The sequence below is a fragment of the Mobula birostris genome, chromosome 4, assembly GCF_030028105.1.
Source record: "Mobula birostris isolate sMobBir1 chromosome 4, sMobBir1.hap1, whole genome shotgun sequence".
Classification (NCBI taxonomy): Eukaryota; Metazoa; Chordata; class Chondrichthyes; order Myliobatiformes; family Myliobatidae; genus Mobula; species Mobula birostris.
Window position 1 is genome coordinate 76,585,469 of NC_092373.1, and position 25,449 is coordinate 76,610,917.

Here is a 25,449-nt window from a genome sequence, read left to right on the forward strand (position 1 = left end):
CAAATTAAGTCAAATAAAACACTAGGATACTTATTTAACTGTACGTCCTAAATTATTTATATTCTGTATCTATACTTGACCGATTGTTTTCATTGGCATGTTATGTCCATAGTCGCAGCTTGTCTGGAATGTTCACATTGAACACGGTAATCAATCTTCCCTGTCTTTCACAATCAGGATAATAATCAGTCATGTTTCCAACCACATAATCTGGGTTTTGTCAATCCTAGTAACACTATAGCAACGGCTAAGTCTGCTTCCTGAACTGTGTACATGATCTGATTAGAGATATCTTTCACATTGGAAAAGGCTCTGAATGCTTGTTTGACAAATATTTCAGTGATTAAAGAAAAAGATGGAGGTGTTCAAGATAGTGTACACTTTAATTAGATGCAGGCTTCACATGGAGGCAATGAGCTCTATATGGCGTATATCCCTATGTGAAGCTATGTTATAATTTTGTGATCATTAAAACTCTCCCTCACAATCTATCTTGTTCTGATCTTGCACTGTTCACCTGCACTGCATTTTGTCTGTAGCTGTTAAACTTTATTCAGCATTGCTATTGTTTTATCTTGTTGTAGAAGTCCTGCATGGGAGGCCGGTCAGGAAGATTCTGTTGCTTGTCATTCAGGATCAGCTGATGAGTTGGATTCGACATTGGCTTTGCAGGAGAAGCCAGCAACTGGTCATAGATGTTTGTCTTTCTGACTGGATGCCTGTGACAAGTGTGCAACAGGGATTAGTGCTCGATCCATTCTTGTTAGTTATCGACTGTGTATCAAAGATCTGAATGATAATGTGGTAAAATAAATCAGCAAATCTGTGGATGACATCAAAATTGAGGGCATATTGGGCAATGAGGAAGCCTACCAAAGCTTGCAGCAGGATCTGGACCAGAGAGAAAAATGGGCTGAAAAATAGTGGAGGGATTTAATTATTCATTTATTTATTGAGATGCAGCATGGAATAGGCCCTTCTCACCCAAGAAGCCATGTCACTCAGCAACCCATGATTTAACCCTAGCCTAATCAGGGGACATTTATAATGACTAATTAACTTACTAACTGGTACATCTTTGGACTGTGGGAGGAAACTTAAGGCACTGGAGAAAACCCACACATTCCACTGGGAGGATGTACAGGAAGCGTTGATGCAGAAAAGCTGCATCCATCATCAGGGACCCCCACCACTCAGGTCATGCTCTCTTCTTGATGTTGCCATCAGGAAGATGGTACAGGAGCCTCAGGATTCACATCACCAGGTTCAGGAACAGCTATTACCCCTCAGCCATCAGGCTCTTGAACCAAAGCATATAACTTCACTCAGCTTCACCTGCCCCATCATTGAAAGGTTCCTTCAGTCTATGGACTCATTCTCAAGGACTCCTCATCTTATGTTTTTGATATTTATGGATTATTTATTCGTTATTCTTTCTTTCTGTATTTGCACAGTTTGTGGTCTTTTGCACACGGGTTGAATGGCCAGTTGGTGCAGCCTTTCATTGCTTCGATGATGCATATTATTCTATTATGGATTTATTGAGTATGCCTCAACCCTTCCCTAGAAGAGTCAACATATATGTACTTTAATAACAAATTTACTTTGAACTTATATGAATCCATATTTTGTGCTTGATACATTCACATCAACTGCCCATCAGTAAGCCCGAGAAGCCACAGATCTTGGGATATGGAGATAACCTGAGCACTGGGAAAACATGCAAACTCCACACACAACACCTGAGGTCAGGATGGAACCCAATCTCTGGAACTGTGAGGCAGCATCTCTACCAGTTGTACCACTGTGTCATACAACATGGTCACCAATGAGGCTCTAATATTGGAAGGGGTGCACATTCTATCATAACAAACCATTAATATAGCCACCAATGCACAACCTGTGGCAGTCTGTGGGTTGCACATGGGGTTACAATGTTATAGCTGAATTGTAGAACTGGAGTGGATGTTACCCTCAACAATGGATTGTCTAGTAAAAGAAAAAATAGGTCAATTACCATAACTAGGGAAGAGATGAGGTATGAGGATAATGGCATCACTTCTCAGCCATGACAAAACTGCTGGAGTTGATCCGGGCTGTATCCTAGGCCTAAACATATTCATCTGTTCCACCAAAGGGGAAAAAACAGTGAGGAAAAAGCCATAAACACAAAAAAATCTGGAAATCCAAACCAACACACACACAATGCTTGAGGAGCTCAGCAGGTCAGGTAGCACCTTTGGAAATGAATAAACAGTCAACATTTCAAGCTGAGATCCTTCTTCAAGATTAGAAACCTGTAGATGCTGAAAATCTGAAATTGCAAAGAAAAATGCTGGAAAATCTCTGCAGGTCAGGCAACATCTGAAGAAATGAATAGAGAATTAATATTTCAGGTCAAAAGCTTCCATCAAAAATAGAATAGTGAAAAACAAGTGTAACGGTCTTTGCCCCACTGATCCACCACTGCCTAGGGTGAATAACTGTCGGCCCCGCCAAACAGTGCAATTGCTTTGGTGCGGATAAGGTGTGAGTCGCCCAATGAACAGCCACAACACAAATATGAAACAATATACCAAGTGTGAGTAAGGAATTATACTTTATAGCCAATTTTTGGTGATGGATTAGCAGAAATAACAACAAAAAAAATAGGTGCCACATAAGTAACTTACCAGTCTTGTGCACATAATATTTTAATACTTTGGAGCTCACGCCTCCAATTCCCTCCACACGTCCTTCCGAGACTCCGGCCACCCTCTGACCTCCCGAGGTCTAGTGTCTGCTGCCCTGGAACCGCTATCCGTTCCACACATGTCCGTCCTCTCCGCTCGCCTCCCGAAAAGCCTGCACTCCTCAACTCAGCACATATGTACAAGATAACAGAACATGACTTCCATTGGCTAACAAATGAATACAATTTCCATTATCTCCTTGTATAACCCAAACACTGCAGTTACAGAGTACCCCTTGCTCAGCAGTTAACATGACAAGAAGCCATTTTAATATAACACTTCAGAGAAGCCATTTTGGTAATAAGTGATCAACAGTTAACAGTCCACCTCGTATACTGAGAGCCCTACATTCTCCCCCCACCGAAATAAGTCATGCCTTCAGGACATTCAGATAATTCGCCAGCCCTTCCTGCAGAACACACAGCCCAATCCACGTGCAGAAAGCAGTGATCTGACTCCCCAACACAGTGGAGATCACCTTTTGTTCCCCAGGTGCTAGGTAGGCTAACCTCTCTGGGGGTTTCTGACTCCTCTGAGGCCTATGCACCCCCTCGTCTACCCCTTCTGCCTCGGACACTACAGGAGACCCTTTGAAACTACGAGGCAAATCCTCCCCTGAGCAGTCACCCAAGCCCCTCTGCACCTCGGAACCCTCCATCTCTTGTCCAGGCCCTACATTCAATCCTCCAGAGCCCTATGGTGCCACGGACTGCCCCTCAGTAGCCCCTTCTAACCCAGTGGGGGAAAGGCCAGGAGTCTCTTCCTCCGTGCCGGGAGCATCAGCGAATGGCAGAATGTACCAACCATCCCAGTCATCATCTTCTGAATCAGTATCCCTCACAGGGGCTGGGCCCAGGTCCGTCTCTCCCGGGGTAGGCATGTCCTCCACCCTGCGGGGACGCGGAGTCCTGGCACGGGGTGCAGCCACCTCTTCAGGCTTCTGCTCTACCTGCACATTTTGCCCCAGGGGCAACGGGTGATTCCGATGGAGAATCTTGACAGGCCCCTTTCCATCCTCAGGCCGTACCCGGAAAACTGGCTGGGTTGGCATCTGACTCTCCACCACAAAGGATGTGGCTGCCCAGCGATCAGCCAGCTTCTGTTTTCCCGGCAATCCCAGATTCCTGATGAGAACTCGGTCTCCCAGCAGGAGTTGAGAGAACTTTACCTTCTGGTCGTACCTCCTCTTATTTCCCTGATTCTCCGGCCAACTCGTACGCTCTTTTCAGTTCTTGCCTCATATCAGACACATACGTCAAGTAAGGCTTCGGCGACACCTCACCCACATCAGCCCCGAAACAAAGTCATTGGGCAACTTTGCCTCACGCCCAAACATGAGATAATAGGGCGGGTAACCAGTAGCTTCATTGCGTGTGCAGTTGTAACAGTGAACAAGGTGCCCAATATGTCGACTCCAATGATTCCTTTTGCTGATCTCCAGAGTCTCGAGCATGTCTAGCAGCCGCCGATTGAATCTTTCCGGCTGGGGATCCCCCTGCAGATGATAGGGCGTGGTCCTCGATTTCTCAACACCCAGCATGCCCAGTAACTCATAAATGAGCTTACTCTCAAAGTTTCGTCCCTGGTCACTATGGATCTGCCGAGGAAGACCATAATGCACAAAATACTTCTCCCATAGCACTTTCACCTCTGTAGTCACCCTCTGATCCTTGGTAGGAAAAGTTTGAGCATACCTGGTGTAGTGGTCCGTGATGACCAGGACATTTGCCATGTTGCTGGCATCAGGTTCAATGGACAGGAAATCCATACACACCAGGTCCAAAGGTCCCGCACTCTGCAAGTAGGACAAAGGGGCAGCCTGCCTGGGTGGCATCTTCTGCCGTGTGCAATGAATGCAGGACTTGCAGTACTCTTCAACCTCCGTCCTCATTCGGGCCCAGTAAAACTGATCCTTGAGCAATCCATAGGTCTTTTCCACCCCCAAATGCCCAGAGTCATCATGGAGGGACTTCAACACAACCTTCTGATACTTCTCTGGTAGGACCAGCTGCCAACACCAAGGTCGGTCCTGGGGTGACGTTACCCGGTATAATATTTGGTTCTTCAACCTCAACCACAAGATCACAAGATCACAAGACAAAGGAGCAGAAGCAGGCCATTTGGCCCATCGAGTCTGCTCCGCACCTCCCCCATGAGCTAAACTATTCACCCATCTAGTTCTAATTTCCGGCTTTTTCCCCATATCTCTTGATACCCTGACTAATTAGATACCTGTCAATTTCCTCCTTAAACACCCTCAATGATCGGACCTTCACAGCTGTATGTGGCAACAAATTCCACAAATCCACGACCCTCTGGCTAAAAAAATTTCTCCTCATCTCTGTTTTAACTGGGTACCCTCTAATTCTAAGACTATGGCCTCTTGTCCTGGACTCACGCACCAAGGGAAACAACCTTTCCACATCTACTCTGTCCAACCCTTTCAACATTCGAAATGTTTCTATGAGATCCCCTCTCATTCTTCTGTACTCTAATGAATACAGTACAAGAGCCAACAGAAGCTCCTCATATGTTAGCCCCTGCATTCCAGGAATCATCCTTGTAAATCTTCTCTGAACTCTCTCCAACATCAGTACGTCCTTTTTGAGATAGGGGGCCCAAAATTGCACACAGTATTCCAAATGAGGTCTCACTAATGCCCCATAGAGCCTCATCAACACCTCCTTACCCTTATACACTATTCCTCTTGAAATGAGTGCCAACATAGCATTCGCTTTCCTTACCGCCGATCCAACTTGGTGGTTAACCTTTAGGGTATCCTGCACGAGGACCCCCAAGCCCCTTTGCACTTCCGATTTTTGAATTTTCTCCCCATCTAAATAATAATCTGCCGGATTATATCTTCTTCCAAAATGTACAATCGTACATTTGTCAACGTTGTATCTCATCTGCCATTTCTTTGCCCACTCTCCTAAACTGACAAAATCACTCTGCAACCTTTCCGTTTCTTCAACATTTCCTGCTCCTCCACCTATCTTGGTGTCATCCGCAAATTTAGCCACAAAACCATTTAATCCATAATCCAAGTCATCGATATACATCGTAAAAAGACCGACACCCCAACACCGACCCCTGCCGAACACCACTGGTAACCGGCAACCAATCAGAAGAGGATCCCTATATTCCCACCCTTTGCTTTCTGCCTATCAGCCAATGCTCCACCCATTCCAATACCTTTCCTGCAATTCCATGGGCTTTCATCTTATTAAGCAGCCTCATATGCGGCACCTTATCGAAGGCCTTTTGAAAATCCAAATACACAACATCCACAGCCTCTCCCTTGTCAATCTTATTTGCGATTACCTCAAAAAATTCCAATAGGTTGATGAGGCAGGATCTTCCCTTCATGAAACCATGCTGGCTTCGGCCTATCTTGTCATGCACCTCGAGGTATTTCATAACCTCGTCCTTGAGGATTGACTCCAATATCTTTCCAACTACCGATGTCAGACTAATAGGTCTGTAATTTTCTTTTTGCTGCCTCCTTCCTTTCTTAAATAGCGGAACTACATTTGTGACCTTCCAGTCCTCCGGAACCATGCCAGAGTCTATTGATTCCTGGAAGATCATTTCCAATGCTTCCACAATCTTCAAAGCCACCTCCTTCAGAACCCTTGGGTGCACCTCATCCGGACCTGGAGACTTATCTATTCTTAGTCCACTTAGCTTCCCAAGCACTTTCTCTCTAGTAATCTTGACTGTACCTAATTCTATTCCCTGATACCTCTGGCTATCAGGTATGTTGCTCAGGTCTTCCACTGTGAAGACTGATGCAAAATACTCATTCAGTTTCTCCGCCATCTCTTTGTTATCCATTATAATTTCTCCAGTATCACTTTCAATCAGTCCCTTATCTACCCTTGTCACTCTTTTACTCTTCATATATTTAAAAAAAACTCTTAGTATCCTTTTTTATGTTAATCGCCAACTTCCTTTCATAATTCATCTTTTCTTTCCTAATGACTTTCTTAGTTTCCTTCTGTAAGTTTTAAAAGTTTTCCAGTCCTCATTTTTCCCACTAATTTTTGCTTCCTTCTACACCATTTCTTTTGCTTTTATTTTTGCCTTAACCTCTCTCGTTAGCCACATTTGTGCCATTTTTCCATTCATGATTTTCTTTTTTCTTGGAATATATTTTTCCTGCATTTTCCTTATTTCCTGTAGGAATTTCAACCAATTGTGCTCTACCAAAAAACTGTAACTTACTCCGTTACTATGAGACTTAACGGTCGCAGGAAGCCTCTTCCCGTCTCCGCATCTGCATCGACATTCTGGCTCCCCGGCTGGTACTTTAGGCTGAAATCATATGAAGGCAAAGCTGCCAGCCACCGATGGCCTGTGGCATCCAGTTTCGCCGAGGTCAGGATGTAAGTGAACGGGTTGTTGTCTCTCTGCACCTCAATTTTGGCCTTTAGAGATAGTCACTCAGCTTATCCACCACCGCCCATTTCAATGCCAGGAACTCCAACTTATGAGTGGGATAGTTCCTCTCCAAAGGTGACAAACTCTGGCTGACAAATGCCACAGGCCTCAGGCCAGCGCCCTGATCCTGATATAGAAGGGGCCCCTAACCCCTCATGACTGGCGTCAGTGTGTAGCACATAGGGCGTTCGGGGGTCCGCAAAAGTCAGCACCAGCGCCTGAGTCAACATCTCCTTCAGTGACTGGAAAGCCGCATCACATTTGTCATCCCACCTCTGTCCGAAGGGCTCTGACGGGTTCTAATATTCTCTCACCTCTCTTCCTTTCCTCCCCTTCCCCCTCTGTCCCAGGGGAGGGTAGCCACTCAGAAGCTGGTTGAAGGGATGACACTCCTTGGCGTAGCCCTTCACGAATCTCCGATAATACCCACAGAACCCTAGGAACGAGTGCAGAGCACTCACGGTCTGGGGCCTTGGCCAGGTGGTCACTGCTTTGATCTTAGCAGGGTCGGTCACTACACCATTCCGTGAGACAATATGTCCAACACAGCTAACATACATCTGACAGAACTGGCACTTGTCCAGGGAAAGCTTCACCCCTTACTGCTTCAGCTGGTTGAGCACCTTCATTAGCCTCGCTTCATGTTCTTCCAAGGTGGATCCAAATACTATGAGGTTGTCCAAATATACCAGCACTTCGAGCAGGTTCATATCCCCCATCGTCTTCTCCATGACCCTCTGGAAGGTGGCGGAGGCCCCCGATACACCCTGGGGCATTCTTTCGAACTGGTAAAATCCCAAAGGGCAAATGAAGGCCGTCTTCTCCTTATCGGCCTCTCTCATCGAGATCTAGTAATACACACTCCTCAAATCCAACATGCTTAACCACTTCTCCCCACTCAGACAGGCCAGTGCATCCTCCATCCCAGAGGACCGTGTACTGATCTGAGACCGTGTGCCTGTTCAGTGTTCTATAGTCCACACACATACGAACCTTCCCATTCTTCTTCCGGGCCACTACAATAGGAGATGCATACAGGCTCCGGGACTCCGTGATGATCCCGGCTTCCTTCAACTTGACCTGGCAAGTAAGGAATTCAATGTATATAATTTATTTGTTGGCAGTGGGCGGTGTTACTTAAATGAAAGGATGTTGCTCTGCCTAATCACGCTCAATGGCTACGCGATGTTATGTCATGCTTAAATTTAGAGAAGTTCTGTTGTTCAATTTCTGATTCTAACCAAGACTTCCAAACATTGTGGGGACCATTTTTGAACTATTTTCAAAATCTTTAATTGGTGTTAAAGAACAGATGTTGGCTAATAACATAAAACACTACGTGATAAGGATTTCTTTCCATCTTTCTTTCTTTACCAAACAACTTCGATCTTGGTAGGGGGTTAGATTTTCTCTATAATAAAACCATCACATTTCAATATTACAATTTAATTTAATTTACGTGTTTGAGTATGAATATGGGGTATTGCGATTGTAAGTGTGACTTAAATATAATGTATTAGGTACTATTCAATCTTTTTTTGATTTATAATATATATCTTCATGTACTCCATATTCTTCTATATGGAAATTAATAAAAATATTGAAAGTGAAATATTGAAACAGAGCATATATAATTTACAAACAACCTGGCCCTTAACACCTAGAAGACCAAGGAGATCATTGTGGACGTCAGGCATGCTAGGAGCTACACTCACGTCCCCATCCATATCAACGATGCTGTAGTGGAGTATGCATCAAGCTTCAAATTCCTTGGCGTCCACATTTCCAAGGATTTCACCAGGTCCCAGAACTCATCCATCCTCATCAAAAAGGCGCAATAGCGCCTTTATTTCCTGCGGAGCATCGAAAAAGCTCACCTCTGTCCCAGGATACTGATGGACTTTTACTGCTGTACCATTGAGAGCTGTGACGACAAACCAAGTTATCAAAAGATTGATGCTGATGAGAGAGATAAGGGAGACAATGGAGAAACATTCAAAATGCTAATGAGAGAGAAGAGAGAGTTTAACGAGAAAGAAGTACATTTCAGATATTGACAGACCGATTGCTTTGAACCTGAACTGTTTGAAGTTTGATGGACAGGCGATACCCCAGCAGGGGGATAAAAAGAACAGGTTCGCTAAGGCACGACACACACCACGAGATCACGAGATAACGAGACCCTGGAAGAGCGGTGTGCCCCCACAAGTTGGTGGGAGTTGGAGGTCTGGTTCAAGGGAACCGACCATAGACTGACAGGGTGAAAAGGGACGATCGGCGGGAACCTGGTGTGTGTGTCCGCCCTTGCCTGGGTGCCGGGTTCACCGCAGAAGTGCGGTCGTATCCGAAACGGAGATGTCACAGTCGGTGACCACAGAAGACATAAAAGGGTTCACCCAAAAGCTAACTGCGAAGAACATCAAAGGTCTGTTTGAATCAAAATTTCTCTCTCTCTCCAACGGCACAACAGCGATTACTGCGAACTGTACTAAGCTGAACTGAACTCTGCGTCACTTGAGACTGATCATTTTACCCCTAGACTGCGATAGAGCTTGATTGATTCCTATTATCCTAGTTCTGTGTATATGTGTGTTTTATCATTGCTAACCTGTTGCATTTATATCCTTACGACTAGAGTACTGTGTTACTTATTTCTTTAAAAAAACTTTATTAGGTTCTGTTAAACCAGACTCCAACTAGTGGTCCACTTCCGCTGGTTTGGCAACCCAGTTACGGGGTACGTAACATAAGTGGGGATCTCGTCCACAATTTTGAACGCCAAATTTGGGACTGGGTAAATTGATTGGGTTAAAATTCCCGAAAGAAAGAAAGGGCAAACAGCAGAAATGGAGATTGAGGAATTTCTAAAGGCGCCAACCTTGGAGGCATTAGAGGATGCCAGGAAATCAGAATTGGCAACTGTGGCCAAACGGTTGAATCTTTTTAAGGGGAAGTCGACAATGAGGAGAGCGGAGATGCACAGAGCTATCATAGAGCATTATGTATCTAAAGGTGTGTTTCCCCAAGGGGAGCTGGAGGTGGTATCTATGGGCAAACCTGGTGGAGAAGCAGTACAGCTGCAGATGAAAAAATTGAGACTCGATCAAGAGTTCCGGGTAAAACAGCTGGATTGAGAAGAGAGGGACAGGCAGTTGGACCAAGAAGAGAGGGACAGGCAGTTAGATCAAGAAGAGAGAGAGAAACAGAGGGAAAGAGAATTTGAGCTGGAGAAGTTAAGGATGAGGCTAGCGCAGGGGCCAATGCCGAATCAAGGTGGAGGGTTCAGGGTGACCCAGGAGGTTAGGCTGGTTCCCCCATTTGAGGAGGCCGACGTTGATCGGTACTTTCTACAATTTGAAAAAGTTGCTGCAAGTCAGGACTGGCTGAGGGATAAGTGGGCTGTCTTGCTTCAGAGCGTACTTAAAGGAAAAGCCCAGCAAGCTTACTCGGCATTGTCCGCAGAAGATGCCCAGAGGTATGATATGGTGAAAGAGGCGTTACTCAGGATTTATGAGTTGGTCCCAGAGGCATACCAGCAGAGGTTCTGGAATGCGAGGAAGCAGTGGGGCCACACGTATTTAGAGTTTGCCCGTGAGATGCAGATGTATTGTGAGTGTTGGTGTGCCTCGAAAGAGGTCAATGGGGATTATCACAGACTGCTACAGCTAATACTGATTGAGCAGTTTAAAGGTTGTGTCCCTGAAGGTATGAGGCCCTACCTAGATGAGAGAGAGGCAGAAACCTTAGCCGCAACTGCTAAGTTAGCAGATGAGTACGCGTTGACACACATAGCGAAATTTACCCCGAGTAAAAGCTACCACAAGGGTAGTCGAGAGGGCGGAGGGAGTCCGCCAGAAAAGTCAGAAAGTAAGCCGGGGACTAGTGAGAAGGATAAGGAAGACCGGGAGCAGTTTGGTAGGAAGTCTCCTGGGGTCGTATGCTATAATTGTGGGAAAGCCGGCCACTTTGCGTCCCGGTGCTTTGCCCCAAAGATGGAGATGGGAAAAGGAAAAACGACGGTTCCGACTGGCTGTATTGAACTGGCAAACAAACCACTAGGGGAGAAGAGGTCTGATAAAGTTCAGAAAGGGCGCAAGAAGTTTATCTCGGCCGGATTGGTGTCGGTGGAGGAGGGTTAAACCCGGTTCCAGTACGGATCTGGAGAGACACTGGAGCTTGTCAGTCATTGATCTTAAAGAGTGTGTTGGACTTTAGTTCAGAGACCCAGACTGAGAAGGTCAGTGTGATAAAAGGCATTGGGAAAGGGACTGAAGCAGTACCTTTGCACCAGATACACCTAAAAAGCGACTTGGTTTCCGGACCGGTCACGATCGGGGTGAGGCCCGAACTACCGATGGAAGACATGGAGCTCTTACTCGGTAATGACCTCGCCGGCGGAAATGTTTTCTCAGTAGTAAAACTGACAAGCAAGCCTGCCAGTATTGAGGCCTCGCCCGTGGACTCACAGGTTTATCCCGTTTGCGCAGTGACTCGGCGCATGTCCAGAAAGGCTGCCGAAGCGAATGTAGATTTAGCTGAGACGTTTTTACCAGCCTTGTACCAGGAGGGGTTAGAAAGTGAGAAGAAGGGGCGTAGTGAATCAAAAGTTGAGGTAGACTTATCATTAGCGAGGAAGGAATTTGTACAGGCACAGGAGCGAGACGAGGAGCTGATGGTTTTGGCGGAGACAGCTCTCTCTGAAGCAGAATTAAAAAGGGAGCCAGTGGGCTATTATGTGAAGGAGGGAGTACCAATGAGGAAATGGAGACCATGTACCATGCCCTCAGATGAGGAATGGGGGGTGATAGTGCCGAAAATTTATGGGGATGAGATTTTTAACCTGGCCAACAAGATACCCCCAGTGGACATCTTGGGGTGAGGAAAACAGTCGATAGAATCATGAAAGAGTTTTACTGGCCGCACAGAAGGAAGGATGCTATTGACTATTGTATTCGTGAGCTAACACAGTTACAGTCTATTGATATGCTAACAGCTTGCCACGATAGGCGAGCAGACCTAGTCGGTGTTATCACGAAAGTTAATGAGGCTAAGGTGCCACCTGATAAGGGGAAAACCCATTTTGAAATGATAAGTATGGTGCCGACCAGATTGGAGAACTCTATTGTTTTGGCCAACTTTGTAGATGAGTTCTCTCACTTAACCCCCAAGCAGAGCAAGCCGCTGATAAAGCTAATTAACCGGCACGCAGACGTATGTCCGGATGTCCCAGGGCGATGCAAAGAGCCGGTACATGGTGTTGTTGTCACATCAGGTCAGCCTGGTAAGCAACACCCCTATAGGATGATTAATTCAGTGACAAAAGTGCTAAGGAACGCAGAAGCGTATATTGACGATTTAGTGGTCTGGAGTGACACGTGGGAAAAGCACATTGTGGTAGTAGAGGAACTGTTTAAAAAGCTGGCTGAAGCCAGCCTGACAGTGAACCTCGCAAAAAGTGAATTCGGCCACGCGAAGGTCACTTATATGGGATTTGTGGTAGGACAGGGGCAGCTGGCTTCGATGCAAGCTAAGGTGCGGGCTATCTCTGAAGTCCCCACCCTGACAGACAAGAGAGCCCTGAGAAGGTTCTTGGGGATAGTGGGGTACCACAGGAAGTTTTGCAAAAACTTTGCGGATATTACCCTCCCTCTTACTAAGCTCTTGCCAAAGAATGCTAAGTTTGTGTGGGACGACCTTTGTTATATTTGTCCGGGACGGAAACCACTGAGAATTTACATTGATCACAACCCATTAGTGTTTTTGGCCAGTATGAAGGATAACAACAAAAGGTTGCTAAGTTGGAGCCTGGTCTCAGAGGATATTAAAATAACACATATAAAAGGAATGGAAAATGTGATTGCTGACTGTCTGTCAAGGTGTTGACAACTTAAAGTTCTCTGTATTAGCCGAATAACTGATGACCCTGTATATTAGTGTGCATCTAATAATGTATTCATGCCTATAATTTTTACCCTGGTAAAAATCCTTTGAAGGGTAGGGGTGTGACGACAAACCAAGTTATCAGAAGATTGATGCTGATGAGAGAGATAAGGGAGTCAATGGAGAAACATTCAAAATGTTAATAAGAGAGAAGAGAGAGTTTAACGAGAAAGAAACACATTTCAGATATTGACAGACCGATTGCTTTGAACCTGAACTGTTTGAAGTTTGATAGACAGGCGATACCCCAGCAGGGGGATAAAAAGAACAGGTTCGCTAAGGCACGACACACACCACGAGATCACGAGATAACGAGACCCTGGAAGAGCGGTGTGCCTCCACAAGTTGGTGGGAGTTGGTCTATTTCGAGGGAACTGACCATAGACTGACAGGGTGAAAAGGGACGATCGGCGGGAACCTGGTGTGTGTGTCCGCCCTTGCCTGGGTGCTGGGTTCACCGCGGAAGAATGATCATATCCGGAACGGAGGGGTCACAGTCAGTGACCATAGAAGACATAAAAGGGTTCACCTGAAAGCTAACTGCGAAGAACATCAAAGGTCTGTGTGAATCAAAATTTGCATTCTCTCTCTCTCTCTCCAACGGCACAACAGCGATTACTGCGAACTGTACTAAGCTGAACTGAACTTTGCGTCACTTGAGATTGATCATTTTACCCCTAGACTGCGATAGAGCTTGATTGATTCCTATTATCCTAGTTCTGTGTACATGTGTGTTTTATCATTGTTAACCTGCTGCATTTATACCCTTACGACTAGAGTACTGTGTTACCTATTTCTTGAATAAAACTTTATTAGGTTCCGTTAAACCAGACTCCAACTAGTGGTCCATTTCCGCTGGTTTGGCAACCCAGTTACGGGGTACGTAACAGAGCATACTCACCAACTGCATCTCAGTGTGGTATGGGAATTGTCCCAGATTATCGGCATCCAATTGCCCACATTAAGAACATCTACCATAAACCCTGCCTGGGCAGGGTGAAAAACATTATCGAGGATGCATCTCACCGTAACCATCGACTTTTTACTCTCCTCCTATCCGGTAGGTGCTACAGGCGCCTCCACTCCCGCACCAGCAGGCACAGGAAGAGCTTCTTCCCTGAGGCTGTGACCCTGCTGAACCTCACATTACAACGCTAAACAGTATTTCTGCCATATTGTACTGTCTCAGTACTTTTATATTTGTGTGTTGTAGCACTTACTTTTTATTCACAGTTGTTTTGTAAACAACACTATTCTTTGCATTTCTGGACAGATGCTAACTGAATTTCTTTGGCTTTATATCTGTACTTGGCACATTGACAATAAAGTTGAATCTAATAATCTAATCTAATATCCATAACCGATAAGCTAATTCAGTATAAAAATAGCAGTTTTCTGTTCAGACTTCAGAGCAGTGTGGGGGACAGGAGACCATGCTGTTGTCCTTGTGCACAAGTAAAATAAAAAAGAATGCTTGAGTCATTAAAATGCATGTGTACTGGGCCCAGTTATTTTAGTTATTTTATTTTCAATGACGTCACATGCACACTGCAATGTGCTATGGGAGGCCTTTATGAACTGAAACAGTTAAACATCTGAAAGAGTACTCATGGAGGCTTTCTGTGCATCCAAAGGAAGATGATGCAAATTCCTCAGAGAAGTATTGAAATCAAATACGGGCTTTGAAAAATAATAGCTAGAGTCATAGTGATACATAGCATGGAACTGGGCCAGTCAGCCCACTGTGTTCGAGCCTGCCATGAAGAATGCATTTAAACTAAGCACTAATTCTATTATACTCTTCCCATATCAATGAATGTTCATTCCCTCCCACCACCATCCCCCATGCTCAGAAGGGCAAATTAACTGAGCATTTAAGTGATTTTGGATGTGGGAGTAAACTAAGACACCAGCTCAGAACCCTCACATGGTTCAGGAGCAACATGGAAACTCCATGCAGAGGATGGGATTAAAACAATAGACCACAAGATATAGGAGCAGACTTAGGCCTTTTAGCCCATCGAGTCTGCTCTGCCATTTGGCTGATCCAATTTTCCTCTCAACCCAATTTCCTGCCTTCTCTCTGTATCCCTTCATGCCTTGACCAATCAAGAATCAATCAACATCTGCCTTAAATATACATAAAGTCATGGCCTCTGCAACTGCCTGTGGCAAAGAAGTTCACATATTCACCATTCTCTGGTCTTAGACAATCCCACCATAAAATATCCTCTCGACATCCACTCCATCAAGACCTTTTACCTTTCGATAAACTTTATTAAAGTCACTACTCATTCTTCTGAATTCTAGTGAATAGAGGCCCAGAGCCATCAAACACTCTTCATATGACAAGCCATTCAATCTTCGAATCATTTTCATAAACAATCTTTGAACCTTCTCCAGTTTCAACACATCCTTTATCGGATAAGGGGCCTAAAATAGCTCAAAATACTCCATGTGAGGCCTCACCAGTGCTTTATAATGTCTCAATATTACATCCTTGCTTTTATATTCTAGTTCTCTTGAAATGAATGACAAACTAACGTTTGCCTTCCTCACCACAAACTGAAACTGCAAATTAACCTTTAGGAAATCCTGCACAAGGACTCCCAAGACTCTTTGTGCCTCAGTTTTTTGTATTTTTCTCCATTTAGAAAATAGTCAACCTTTTCATTTCTTCGACCAAAGTGCATGACCTTACATTTCCTGTCACTGTGTTCCATCTGCCATTTCTTGGCCTATTTTCCTAAACTATCTAAATCCTCCCGTAGCCTCTCTACTTCCTCAAAACCACCTGCCCCCGCAACCCCACCTATCTTCATGTCGTCTACAAACTTTGCAATAAGGCTATCAATTCCATAATCCAAATCATTGACATATAATGTAAAAAGTATCAGTCCCAATACAGACCCCTGTGGAACATTACTCGTCACTGGCAGCCAACCAGAAGAGGTTCCCATCACTCCCAGTCTTTGCTTCCTGCCAATCAGCCACTGCTTTATCCATGCTAGAATCTTTCCTGTAATACAAAGAACACGTAGCTTGTTAGGCGGCCTCGTGTGTGGCACATTGTCAAAGATATTCTGAAAATCCAAGTACACAACATCATCTGGTTATCCTTTGCCTAACTGGTTTCCTTTCTGCTGCCTCTCTCCCTTATTGAAGTGTGGAGTGTTATTTGCAATTTTTCAGTTTTCTGGAATGTTTCCAGAATCTAGTGATTCTTGAAAGATCATAACAAATGCCTTCATAATCTCTTCAGCCACTTCATTTAGAATCCTAGGGTGCAAACCATCTGGTTCAGGTGACTTTTCTACCTTCAGACCTTGCAGTTCCCAGGAACCTTCTCTCTAGTTATTGTAATTTGACACACTTCATGACCCCTGACACCTGGAACATCCATCATATTGGTAGTGTCTTCCACAGTGAAGATTGATGCAAAATACTCATTGAGATTGTCTTTTACACCTTATGTATCTGAAGAAACTTTGGTATCTTCTTTAATATTATTGCCTAGTTACTTTTGAAATCCATCTTTACTGTCTTAATGACTTTGTTTAGTTGCCTTCTGTTGGTTTTTAAAAGCTCTCCTATCCTTTAACTTCCACTAATTTTTGCTCTATTATATGCTCTCTCTTTGGTTTTTATGTTGACTTTGATTTCTTTTAGAAGCCACAGCTGTGTCATCTTTCCTTTACAATATTTCTTTGTCTTTTGGATGTATATATCTTGTGCCTTCCAAAATGCTTCCAAAAATTCCAGCCAGTGCGTGAGAATCTGGGGGACAGTGACCACTGCTCCCTGGCCTTTAGCATTATCATGGAAATGGATAGAAAGAGAGAGGACTGGAAAATTTTTAATTGGGAAAGGTCAAATTATGAGGCTATAGGGCTAGAACTTGTGGGTGTGAATTGGGATGATGTTTTTGCAGGGAAGTGTACTATGGACATGTGGTCAATGTTTAGAGATCTCTTGCAGGACGTTAGGGATAAATTTGTCCCAGTGAGGAAGATAGAGAATGGTAGGGTGAAGGAACCATGGGTGACAAGTCAGGTGGAAAATCTAGCCAGGTGGAAGAAGGCAGCATACATGAGGTTTAGGAAGCAAGGATCAGATGGGTCTATTGAGGAATATAGGGAAGCAAGAAAGGAGTTTAAGAAGGGGCTGAGAAGAGCAAGAAGGGGGCATGAGAAGGCCTTGGCGAGTAGGGTAAGGGAAAACCCTAAGGCATTCTTCAATTATGTGAAGAATAAAAGGATGACAGGGGTGAAGGTAGGACCGATTACAGATAAAGGTGTGAAAATGTGCCTGGAGGCTATGGAAGTGAGCGAGGTCCTCAATGAATACTTCTCTTCGGTATTCACCAATGAGAGGGAACTTGATGATGGTGAGGACAATATGAGTGAGGTTGATGTTCTGGAGCATGTTGATATTAAGGGAGAGGAGGTGTTGGAGTTGTTAAAACACATGAGGACGGACAAGTCCCCAGGATTCTCCACGAGGCTAGGGAAGAGATTGCTGAGCCCCTGGCTAGGATCTCTATGTCCTCGTTGTCCATGGGAATAGTACCGGAGGATTGGAGGGAGGCAAATATTGTCCCATTGTTCAAAAAAGGTAGTAGGGAGAGTCTTGGTAATTATAGACCAGTGAGCCTTACGTCTGTGGTGGGAAAGCTGTTGGAAAAGATTCTTAGAGATAGAATCTCTGGGCATTTAGAGAATCATGGTCTGATCAGGGACAGTCAGCATGGCTTTGTGAAGGGCAGATCATGTCTAATGAGCCTGATAGAGTTCTTTGAGGAGGTGACCAGGCATATAGATGAGGGTAGTGTAGTAGATGTGATCTATATGGATTTTAGTAAGGCATTTGACAAGGTTCCACATGGTAGGCTTATTCAGAAAGTCAGAAGGCATGGGATCCAGGGAAGTCTGGCCAGGTGGATTCAGAATTGGTTTGCCTGCAGAAGGCAGAGGGTGGTGGTGGAGGGAGTACATTCAGATTGGAGGATTGTGACTAGTGGTGTCCCACAAGGATCCCTTCTGGGACCTCTACTTTTCATGATTTTTATTAACGACCTGGATGTGGAGGTAGAAGGGTAGGTTGGCAAGTTTGCAGACGACACTAAGGTTGGTGGTGTTGTAGATAGTGTAGAGGATTGTCGAAGATTGCAGAGAGACATTGATAGGATGCAGAAGTGGTCTGAGAAGTGGCAGATGGACTTCAACCCGGAGAAGTGTGAGATGGTACACTTTGGAAAGACAAACTCCAAGGCAGAGTACAATGTAAATAGCAGGATACTTGGTAGTGTGGAGGAGCAGAGGGACCTGGGGGTACATGTCCACAGATCCCTGAAAGTTGCCTCGCAGGTGGATAGGGTAGTTAAGAAAGCTTATGGGGTGTTAGCTTTCATAAGTCGAGGGACAGAGTTTACGAGTCGCGATGTAATGATGCAGCTCTATAAAACTCTGGTTAGGCCACACTTGGAGTACTGTGTCCAGTTCTGGTCGCCTCACTATAGGAAGGATGTGGAAGCATTGGAAAGGGTACAGAGGAGATTTACCAGGATGCTGCCTTGTTTAGAAAGTATGCATTATGATTAGAGATTAAGAGAGCTCGGGCTTTACTCTTTGGAGAGAAGGAGGATGAGAGGAGGCATGATAGAGGTGTACAAGATAATAAGAGGAATAGAGAGTGGATAGCCAGCGCCTCTTCCCCAGGGCACCACTGCTCAATACAAGAGGACATGGCTTTAAGGTAAGGGGTGGGAAGTTCAAGGGGGATATTAGAGGAAGGTTTTTTACTCAGAGAGTGGTTGGTGCATGGAATGCACTGCCTGAGTCAGTGGTGGAGGCAGATACACTAGTGAAGTTTAAGAGACTACTAGACAGGTATATGGAGGAATTTAAGGTGGGCGGTATATATGGGAGGCAGTGTTTGAGGGTCGGCACAACATTGTGGACCGAAGGGCCTGTACTGTGCTGTACTATTCTATGTTCTATGTTCATTGCTGCTCTGCCATCATCCATGCCAATGTTCTTTTCCAATCAATACTGACCAGCTCCGCTTTTATGCCTCTGTAACTCACTTTACTCCTCTGTATTACTGATACATCTGACTTCAGCTTCTCCGTCTCAAACTTCAGCTTGAATTCACTTATATTATGATCACTTCCCCGAGCGTTCTTTTACCTTAAGCTCGCTAATCAATTCTGGTTCATTGCACAACATTCAATCCAGAATAGCTGATCTTCCTGTGGGCTTAAACACGAACTGCTCTAAAAAGCCATCTTGTAGGAAATCCTGCTCCTGGAATCCAGCACCAACCTAATTTTCCTGATCTACCTGCATATTGATGCCACCCCCTGACTATTGTAACATTGCCCTTTTAGCATGTGTTTTCTATCTCCCATTGTAATTTGTAGGTCAACTCCTTTCTTTCTTTTCAAATCTTTTTATTGTATATATAGGAAAAATAACATGAGTACATCGAAGAAACAACACTTACAATGCTTCAAAAAAACATCTTAAAGATCGAAAACAAAATTTTGTGATAACAAAAAAAACCTACTGAGCAGAAAAGTGAGAAAAAGAAAAGAGAACCCATTAGGTGTACAACCCTGGAGCCATGCGTCATACAAAAAGCTTCTAAAAGTAAACATCAAACCACCAGCAAGAAAAGAAAATATGCTAAAAAAATTTACAATTAGATCGTGGAAAAATTATATCCATTAACTCAAATGATAATAACGAGCAAATGAGCCCCATCTCTTCTCAAAATCAAATAAAAGTTCAAAGGTTCGACTTCTAATTTTCTCCAAACTAAGGCATAGCATCACTTGAGAGAACCATTGTGACAAAGTGGGAGCTGATGTATCCTTCCACTTCAACAAAATGGCCCTCCTAGCTATCAAAGTAACAAAGGCAATATCATTTGGTCAGACACAGAAATACCATGAATATTTTGAGGAACTATTCCAAAAAGCACAGATAATTTATTAGGTTGTAAATTAATTTTATGTGCTTTAGAAATTGTTGAGAACACTGACTTCCAGAACTGTTCCAATATAGAACAAGACCAAAACATACGTGTCAGTGTAGCTATCTCAGTTTTACATCTATCACAATGACTGTCAACATTAGGAAAGATTTTAGAAAGTCTCTCCTTTGTCAAATGATAACGATGTACAATTTTAAATTGAATCAATGAATGGCTAGCACAAATTGAAGAAGAGTTAACCAACTTCAATATCTGCATCCAATCCTCGGTCATAAAAGTCAAATTAAGTTCCTTTTCCCAATCCTGTTTAATTTTAGACAAAGGACACTTATCCCATTGTAATAGTAAATTATAAATTCTTCCAATAGTACCCTCAATCAAAGGATTCATACTCATAATAGTATCTAACAGGTCAGCCTCCAATATGTTAGGGAAATTACTTAAATATTTTTGTAAAAAAATCTAACTTGAAAGTATTGCAGAAAGTGTGAGTATGAAAGAGAATATTTATCAATTAATTGTTCAAAGGACATCAATCTATCTTCTTTAAATAAATCCAAAAAAGAATTAATACCTTTATTCTTCCAAAGTAAAAAAATTGGATCACTCAAAGAAGGCTTAAAAAAGTAATTTCGGTAAATTAAACTACGGAGTTTAAATTTTTTAAGATTAAAAAAATTGCGGAACTGGAGCCAAATTTGTAAGGAATACTTAATCACAGGATATAGGTTTAAATTAACAACTTTACCTAATTGCATAGGTAAAGGAGCCCCCAATAATGAGGTTAAATAAAACTGTTTTACAACTTTTAGTTCCATGTCTACCCAAATTGGCCGATCACTCTTATCAACCCAGTATAACCAAAAAGACATATATCGCAGATTAACAGCCCAATAATACATTCTAAAATTAGGCAAAGCAAGACCTCCATCCTTTTTCAATTTTTGTAAATGACATTTACTAATTCTTGGTCTTTTATTATTCCAAATAAAAGATAAAATAATAGAATCAATCGGATCAAAAAACTCCCTAGTCAAAAAAACAGGAATATTCTGAAATAAATATAAAAATTTCGGAGGAATCATCATTTTAACTATATGAATATGACCAACAAGTGAAAATGTAAGTGGACTCCATCTACTAAATAAATACTTCATAGAGTCTACTAAGGGAGCAAAATTAGCTTTATAAAGATCCTTATATTTTTTAGTAATTATAATACCTAAATATCTAAGAGTCTGAAACTTTAAAAGGAGTATTATCATATATAGAAACAGAATCATTTAAAGGAAACAATTCACTTTTACTAAAATTAATCTTACATCCTGAAAAACCTCCGAATTCATTAAATAATTTTAGCAGGGCAGGAATGTTGATGCTAAGATTTTGTCAAAGATAATGGCCAATCGGTTGGAGAATATTTTGGGTAAAATTATTTGTAAAGATCAAACAGGCTTTATAAAGGGTCGCTATTCCTTTTCAAATGTTCTGAGATGACTTAACATTATATATTCATCCTCTTCTAAAATCCCACAATGTGTTGTATCTTTGGATGCTGAAAAAACGTTCGACCGAGTTGAATGGAAATATTTATTCAATGTTCTAGAGAAATTTGGCTTTGGTGTTAATTTTAATAATTGGATTAAAATGATATAAAAAGGCCCCCACTGCTACTGTTGTTACTAACAATTGTAGGTCTCCTTTTTTTCAGCTTTCACGGGGGACAAGGCAAGGCTGTCCATTAAGTCCTTTGTTGTTCAATTTAATATTAGAACCCCCTGCTATTGCTCTTCGTGAGGCTAAAAATATCCATGGGATCTTTGTGAATGAGACTATGCGTAAGGTCTCTCTTTATGCTGATGATTTATTGGTTTATATATCTAACCCTGTAGGTCAACTTCTTACTACGGTTTAGGGGTGGTATACAATTCCCATTAGAGTATTTTTACCCTTGCAGATTGCTAGCTCGATCCACAATGATTCAACACCTTCCGATCCTATGTCACCTCTTTCTAATAATTTGATTTCCTTTTTCTACCAACAAAGTATTCTGCCTCCTCTGCTTTTTTGCCTGTCCGTTCAATACAATGTGTATCCTTGGACATTTGGCTCTGAGCTACAACCTTCTTTCAGCCATGATTCAGTGACACCTACATCATACCCACCAGTCTGCAACTGTGCTGCAAGTTCATCTACCTTATTCTGTACGCTGCGCACATTCAGATACAATACCTTCAGTCCTATATTCACTCTTTTCAATTTTGTCCACCTTTTACATTGCAACTCATCCTGTTGACTGCAATTTTGCCCTATCAACAGTCTCTCGTCAATACACATTGTCTGTTTGTTAACCAGCTACCTCACATTCAGCACTAGTATCTGCCTTTCCTATGATAATTCATGCATTGAAAAATTGGCAGCTCAGGACATTGGTCGCACCATGCTCAACCTTTTGATTCCTAACTGTTTATGAGGTCTTGCCAACATCTGCCTCCACAACTTCTCCATCAAGGTCTGGCACTATGGTTCCCATCCCCCTGCAACCCTACTTTAAACCCCAGTGTCTAGTACTAACAAACCTTCCTGCTAGCTCTACACCCATCTACCAGTTATTTCTATAAATCGAGGATCAACTATAAAGGAACAGAGAATATGACATTTTGAAGTCTACTTTGTCAAAAAGACAGTGCACTGTTAATGACAGGACCCTCAACAGTTCTGATGTATAAAGTGATCTTGGAGTCTAAGTCCATAGCTCCAGGAAAGTGGCTACATAGGATAATAAAGAAGACATATTGCAATGCTTCCTTTATTAATAAAGGAACTGAGTTCAAGAGGTGGAAAGTTATGTTGCAGCTTTATAAAATGGCCAAATAGTGCAATTGCTAGTTTAAGATAATGTTGAGCTACATGTTTGTCGAGTTTGTGACATAGACCTGTTGCTTTTTAAGTTTAAGTGGTGTTTTTTGGGGCTATGTGAGGAGTTAGGAGACAGGTTATGTTTTAGAGACAGTGATGAAGGGAATTAGAGGTTGGGGCAGTAAATGAAGAGTCAGGATCAGAAGCTGGAGTCCAGGTTAATGTGTTCCATGGTAGATGCTGGGTGTGAGCGATGTTTGAAGCCCTTGAAGCCCCTTGATTGGAGTGTCTGGAAGTTGAAGGCTTGATGTCTTTAAGTCTGTGAGTTTGGTCCAGGGACTGGAGGGTGGAGGCCCGGAAGTGGTCTGACTTGGGGTGTTCGGGGGTGTGTGTGTGTGTGTGTGTGTGTGTGTGTGTGTGTGTGTGTGTGTGTGTGTGTGTGTGTATGTATGTGTGTGTGTGTGTGTGTGTGTGTGTGTGTGTGTGTGTGTATGGTTGGGTAGTTGGAAGGAAGAAAAGGGGTTTGTGTTTCTGCTATTGTTCTGTTTTGTTGCTGTTGCTTGTGTTGTTTTGCTGAGCACTGTGGGCATGCTCTGTTAGCACCAGAAAGTGTGGCAACACTTGCAGGCTGTTCCCAGCACATTCTTTGATTGTGTTGGTTGTTAGTACAAATGATGCATTTCACTGTTTGTTTTAATGTACATGTGATAAATAAACAGACATCCCACCTATCCCGGGAGTTCCGGGAGTCTCCCGCATATCGATTGCAGCTCCCTGATGCCCACAAATTATATACAATATCCCGGAAATTGATTTTTTGGAGAGCAAGAGAGAAAAAAAAGAAAGAAAGAAAATGAATGAATCCTGCTTGATCTCTCTTTGTGCTAAGTAGACCTATCAGTTTTCTCTGTGGGCGGGCTTTAGGGTCGACCTCTCTCTTCCATAGTCCATCAGTTCAGTTACTGCCGTCTGTAATGACGCTGAAATGATCCGGACAACTGTCAGTGATGAAGTACAAAAGCCTGGCAAAGAAATTCTCAAGGCTGGCGGTGACAACCTGACTACCCGAGGTTCTCCTATACGGGCGGGGTGCATTGGCATCTTAAAGGGGATTAGAGCGGGGTTTAAATTGAAGCAAAATTCCAAAATCGTCCACTAAGACATCTTTAAAAATGCGCTCGCAGCAAGCGAATTCTTTGGGTTTTTTTTTCCTGGAACACTTCTACTTACAGGTACATCGAAGCCCACGATGGGCTGGGCTTAAGCGCAGCCATTTTCAGAAGAAGAACTGATTTTAATAAATACTCGGCCCCCACCAAGGTCTCGTCATTAGGACAGTGAACTGTTTACCTGCGCTGCACAATCTATGTGCATTTTGAATTACACTTTATTAAATAATATGGTAATATATTGCTTTATGTGGTGTGCGTGATACATGTATTGTGACTACACCATGGTCCGGACAGAGGTTGTTTTGTTTGTGGACAATCAGCCAGATGACAACAAACTTCAACTTGAAGATACAGAACTTATTTAAAATCCCCCATTTCGATGTAAAAAAAAGTAAGCTCTGATCCCGACTATTGCAGGTAGGTGTGTGTGTGTGTGTGTGTATGTGTGTGTGTGTGAGAGAGAGAGAGAGAGAGAGAGAGAGAGAGAGAGAGAGAGAGAGAGAGAGAGAGAGAGAGAGAGAGAGACAGACAGACAGACAGACAGACAGACAGGCAGACTACGGATGTATATGCAATTGGATGTTGTCCGAATGGAGGTTAAGCGGCGCATACCTGTAATAAGGATACAGCTTATGCTTTTATTTCTTTTAGGGACCACACATATTGGGGAGGTTAAGTGCAGGGAAGGCTGCTCAAGTATTTCACAGTTTTTTTCAGCAGAAAACCAAAGTTTGATAGAGAAGGTCACTGGAGATGAGGGGAACTTTACATCTTTCATCATTGAGCACAACCTGCCATTTCAGGTATGTAAGCACACAAGCAAGCTATTCAGGAAAATGTTTCCTGATTCAGAAATAGCAAAAAACTATGCCTGCCCATCAACCAAGGCAGCAGCTATTGTGAACATGGCACATTAAGACAGAATTCAGAAGTCAGCTGTCTCACAAAACAGTTGTGAATCTGATGTCTTGCAAAATTAACAAATTCATTGACACTGACTGCTATGAGTTTGAGACTTTCGGTTGAGACCTCCCTGAAATGAGTTTTTGTAGGGTGGGATGTCTGAATAAATTAATTTGAATCTGAATCTGAATTTGTGTGGAGTAACCTCTAACTGAAGTGCGGTTCCTGTGCTGTACTGTTCTCTGTTCTACATTCTATGTTCTCACGTTCTAGCTTGCATTCTTCACCTTCCCCTCACAGCCAATAGGTAGCATGACTTGATAGTTATTCAGACATGACAATCATCAGACCCAATTAGATAGCAATAATTTACTGACACATTTGTCTGTTGTATATAATAGATG